Source organism: Pecten maximus, chromosome 16 (assembly GCF_902652985.1).
Source record: "Pecten maximus chromosome 16, xPecMax1.1, whole genome shotgun sequence".
Taxonomy (NCBI): Eukaryota; Metazoa; Mollusca; class Bivalvia; order Pectinida; family Pectinidae; genus Pecten; species Pecten maximus.
Genome location: NC_047030.1, coordinates 33,921,064 through 33,926,976, shown reverse-complemented (window position 1 = coordinate 33,926,976; position 5,913 = coordinate 33,921,064). Strand labels below are relative to the sequence as shown.

General features: G+C 35.5%; 1 long non-coding RNA gene across 1 annotated transcript in view; it reads left to right on the top strand.

Annotated features, from left to right (window-relative positions):
• Positions 1-3,744, top strand: part of LOC117344827 — an 8,773-nt gene extending 5,029 nt beyond the window's left edge. Inside the window, exon 2 of the long non-coding RNA XR_004536241.1 lies at positions 3,338-3,744. This is a non-coding gene — a long non-coding RNA (uncharacterized LOC117344827). The remainder of the gene's footprint in view (positions 1-3,337) is intronic.
• The last annotated feature ends 2,169 nt before the right edge of the window (positions 3,745-5,913 follow it).

Genomic DNA, 5,913 nt, shown 5'->3' with positions numbered 1-5,913 from the left:
TCGGGGTAGTTTTTGAAAACACCTTGCTATTACTAGATCTACTAATATTGTTAAACATCATGTATGAACACCTCACACATATAGCTATCAAACGATCACAACGATTCTTACAAAGTCACATTTACGGTCACCGTAAATATAGCTCTCGCAAAATCATCTATCCACACTAACATTTCTTACGTCGACCATTCGCAAGATGATAACATACATTACAAATTCAAAAGCTCAAACTTATGCCCAGCAATAAAAAAACAAACATCCGAAGAGTGTCAGCAAATGCGACGTTAATCAACAATAAAAACTTAAAACAGAAGAACCGTAATATTCTTATTCGGGATGCTCATAGGAATATGCTACCTAATGTAGAAGCATATACATATTACTTTTTGTACCATTTAAGTTCCATTGTCTGAGCAAGGAATCATGATTATCTGACCTTCTTAATATTTGAACGTCTGCATGACTATTGCATATTTTCACATGCGATTTAGAAAGATAAATGTACTGAAAAGTGTTGAATGAATACATTTACATTTTTAGACATTTACCACGATGATTTTTTTCTTCAGTTTGCTATTGAAGGAAGCATTTATACCCAAGTTTCATATTTCGTTTTTATTTCCTCGTCATGATGGATCTGCTCAGAACACGGATTGCATCTGAGGCCTATAATACAGGGATCAGCAACATCTACGACTCATGTAGTGTATATAAATAGACTGTTTGACAGAAGCAATGACAAAACAACACGTAATTAGCATAAATAAAATGAACATTAAACAGAAATGCAGACGACACGAAAACTAGTGAATGAAAATCATACAAATATCAAATATTATTTGAAATGGATATCTTCCGGAGGTATCTGGTTGATAGAGTATTCCAGATTTTTTAGTCACTAAGCTAGTGATTACAGTGTTTTGTTTTCGTTGTGTCTGACTGGATATTACATTTTGTATCATTTATCTGTCATACCTGACAGTGTGTCATCAGATTAACAGTGGTCAAGGGACGATATATCACCAAGACGTTATCAATAGACGTGTATCTGAGGATTAGCGTTGTTCCTACCAACTACAATTTATCCATCAAAGGTCTTTGGTAAAGGCTGAAATAAACACCCCCTGAAGTTACCTACCGCTAACATATCAAGCGATAAATAACGAGGAGTACGGAACGGGTCCGATAGAGAAATGAATTTCAGTGTTTGATTATCTTAGACACGTGTATCTGAAGTAAGACATTGCTAGCATCTGTAACATTTGTACATTTATCGTATTTAAAGAGGAAACCTATCCACTCTCCTGGTGAATATATGACTAAAAACTTTTTGTCGACGTGATCCAGTTAACAGAACTTTCGGTGACCATCGATAGGTATTCCGCAACTGTCGAATTCTAGAAAAAAAAAAAAGAAGAAAAAAAACCCCATTGAAATCTGAATTGCAAAACAGTTTACAGACGGTCCAGCTTGAGAAGACAATGTACAATGACATACCATATGTATATTAGGTTTATTTGTATATCAATTGCTCTCAAACAATCTAAAGATAGCATATCTGATCGAATTTCTGGACGACCGTCTATTGCTAGGACTTGGCAAATGTGTTAATGAACCTTGCGACAATTTAAGATGAAAAAAACGGCTTTTTAAGCCAGGAAATGATCGAAAGGAAAATTTTGGTAAATTTCGAATTATGGCGGGAAGAGAAAGAAAGACGGGCCAATGAGGTTGTGTTTCACCCAAACCAAGTGCCTAAAGTGAAATGGATGTTGGAGGTTTGGTACGGATTTTACTGAGGGATTGGCGTTTGGAATAGGTACTCCAGTTATACGAGAATGGCGAGATAGGTCTCAAGACTTGGAAAACAAACACACGCGTTCCTTTTAAAAATAGAATGCGCAGTAATCAAGTCAGGTGCGAGCAAAGAGGAAGGATTTCTCCGAGTGCACTGTCCGTATTAAGATTACTGTTAGAAGGGAGGTAACTCTCACATAATCACGTTTCCTGGTCTCACACAACTAATTATTTCACTACATGTTATTACCAATGACTCCATCCCCTCAATCGCTCATTTGAAGTTCAAATGTTGTGAAATTGATATCAAATTAAAGTTCGAAGATTTGTCTACCAGATAAATGATGATATTGGATAGGTTTAATAGCATATAAGAGCACACCTGTACTTGGAAGACAGTAACCCTGATATTTACAGTGGACAGGGGAATGACCACCTTTCTACACCTGGAATCCTGCATCTTTCTATTTGTACAAGGAGTGTATGTTTTTGATTTTCAAAATCTCAAGACCCTACTCTTTATTCTCGTATATAGAAAGTACCCATTGTATGTGTTATATACTCAGGACATAGCTACAAACCCAAGGAACGCATTTCCTTCAGGGACTTGGTTCAGGTGAAACACCAGCTGATTGGCTGAATAAGTTGTGTGAGACCTTCCTGTAGGGGAATAAATGGAACAATATCGTGTTGGTAGTGTCACTCCGGACAAGATATCGGAAGTTCAAATCTCAAAGTTTATTAGTTCAACCCAGCATGGTCTAGTCGTAACAATGCATTTATAAGGGTTATAAGTGTGACGAATGTTCGACAGTTCTGCCAAAATCACAATCACCATGACAATGCTTATATTTATCTTACACTGTATACATTTTTTTCTGTCAATTTGTAAATAATCCTTCAGATCAGCTCCGTACTGGCACCAGTCAGGGAATTCATCGAGAGCAAAGTTTGTTATTTCGAAATGTTTTCAAAAATATACCACTACTTAAGGACAGATACATGTTAAATGTTTATTTGTTTTAATCTTAGTATTATCATAATTCACAGAGGTTATTAAGATTGTATTGTCATTATTTATATTTGTATATAATGAAGATGATTTTGTTTTAAAACTTAACATTCATTTTTGTGTTAATTCCATTTGTTTTTGTGATTTGTTGTTTATTACGACATAATTCCCTTATCATTCCTGATGCAAATTACCCAACGTAAACGTTGCGTGACCCCCGCAACCAACCTTTGATGTTGGTTTTACTGTAAACTTGTAAACGTGTACAAATGCACCAACAAACGTGTAGTGACTGTTGATTCTGAATCAACACATCTTACATGAAGTAATATTTCCTAAATACGTCTAATCCTTATATTTCATGTACTACTTTAATCGAAAACAATTATTTTTGCTTAAGTTTGATGTTATTTATTGTATTTCAATTCAGAAACACTTTCTGTGGCGGGTTTGCTGCCTTCCTTATGAAGTTTTGGTTTTGATTAAGATTTGATTTGCTTATATGGCAGTTATCTTTTATTTGAAAAGGTAAATTACTTTTATTTTATGTTTGCAAAATTTCATTTTTTTTTTAAACGGGCTCGACGTATGGCTTCAAATGAATTTGCAGCTTAAGTGATGTTAAATAAACTATATACTTCAGGCCTACAGATGTACATTATTTGTTTTATCTAGAGAAACAACGAGAGAAATACATCAAATGGGGTTTTATCGTGATTGTAATACAGGGACGTAACATTCCGCGCCATTTCCACATGTATCACCGATGACATAATTGACACATATTGATAGATAGGATAATATTTAAAATGTCCAGCAAAACTTGTTTTTATTTGTTATCAATTATGTAAATTCGAGCAAATATTGTAAATATAAAGATAATGTTGATTTTTCTTTTTGCTCAATCTGAATTAAATGGTTAGTTGAAAATGTTATTTGTGTTTTGTTGTTTTTTGTTGTTTATTTTGTTGTTTTACACAAGACCTGTCTTGGTTTGTAACTGTTTTAACATTGTGTTGCCCTCCTTCCTTTGGTGTGGTGCACTTCGCTTTTCTCTGTGGATTTAATTAACGATACATACGTGCATTGCATGAATCATATAACAACCAAATAATCCAATAACGACAGAGTGAAAAAGTTTTGTGCTGATACTAACAAAAAGTACCCATATATAGTGCTACATCACTGAAGTGAACTGCCAAAGACACCCCAGCAGGACACCCCACCTGGTCACTTTGTACTGATAACATGCGTACCAGTTGTCGTATTACCAAAATGTTGTACACTAAGGGAGAGTGGTAGATATACCGTCCTTATAGAAGAGCGAACCAGTCGTCCCACTCCTTAAGTGCTGAGCGTTAAGCAGGGTGGAAAGCTATCATTTTTAAAAGACTGGTGTGTCCCGGCCAGGGAACGGAAACACAAGTCTTCCTCAAAAAGGCTCATCTAAAGGCCAAAAGTGAGGTAGAGCCCAGAGAGACATTAGGAAGATTAGAGTCGCTAGGAAGTAGAAAATAAAAATTAGATCGCAAATTCAGTCGCCTCTTATGATCATTCAATGGCGACGAAAGGTATAATTTTTCGCCCTATTTCTACAGGGCTTTTGTGTCGAGAGAACACCATAAGAAATCTCCAATTTCTACAAGGGATCCCCATAGTGGCTTCCTGCATTCATGCATTGTGTATACGTGTACAACAGAGCTGCACATGCATCAATATAGTATAACTATACTTTCCAAATTAAATAAGTGCACCTATATCAACATTGTAATACTGTTTCCTAATAGACAGGATATTTGCATTAAAACTTAATATGAATTAAAGTGAACATGTCTCAGATGAAACACTATCGATTTTTATTATTCAAGTTTTTCTCAAAACAAATAGGTCAGCAAAGTAAATGTCAAAGGTAAGTGGTATTGTTAAACTATTTTAATGTCAAACGACACTTTAAAACAAGTGCCTTCTCCAACTTGTCACTCGAATTGACATAGTCTAATATCTGTTCATTCATCATGATGTGCATTGCTATCTAGGCTCATTATTCGGATATACTGTACTTGCATGTACAATTACTTTCAGATATAAAAGGTTCAGCTCGCTTGTCTGTCGCGCGATTTATTCAGCATCACGTGTTTTCATAACCAAACCAGCATCCTTATTTCTACTGTTTTCTTGACATTCTATAGTTTTCAACTGATTTGGAACTTAAATTTATAATCGTCACATTGTTTTTTCTGATCGATATTTTCAATTTTTAAGAAGTTTTAAACAGCCCATTGTTAGTTTCTGGATTGATCAGGGGGTTTATTGTTCCGCCCTTTAGTATTCTTGTTTAAATTAATTATGAACGTTTTAGCTTACATACCCGATGATTCCAAATTCATTTACACAATATAGATATTTTGTATTAATGATAGCTTCACACCATATAGATATTTGCATACATATCTTTGAGCAACAATATTCACGTTGTAGCAATGTTTTGTTCCATAAGAGAATAAACTTGATAAGGCGTTCTGACCGAAATAATTGTTCGGTGGATGAGAGATTTACAACAATGTAAACTGTGCATTTCAAACAGGAAAGATTCTGATTGCACGGATACAGAGGAAGTATTTTAAAACCTTTCCCGACACGGGTTTGAGGCGGTAGATTAGTAGAGCGTGTAACTGATTTGCTTCATTGTAAAAATACAGTGAAGAAGTGACTTATCGGTACCGGCTGTTACCGAAGAAGTGACATCGGTACCGGCTGATAATTTAGAATATGCCGGGTTTTAATGTAGATAATTTAATTCACTGAGATGGTTCTGTAGGTTTACCGATCATAATGATAATGTGTTACAATGGAATACAATCTACTTAATACACACATTTATATACAGGTATCCATTTTAGCCGCCGACTAACATACAAATAATCATAATTTTGGCGGGAAATAAAAGTATCGCTTGAAATGTATATTTACAGTAATCTGTGACCGTCGTTTTGTCTGTTGCGGGTCCTAAATGCCGGGATGTCACTCCCGTTACTAGGTGCGGTTGCCAAGGGCCTGGGAGGAGCCCCCGTAGGCAAGGGGGCGTAGAATCTGTGATAATAAAA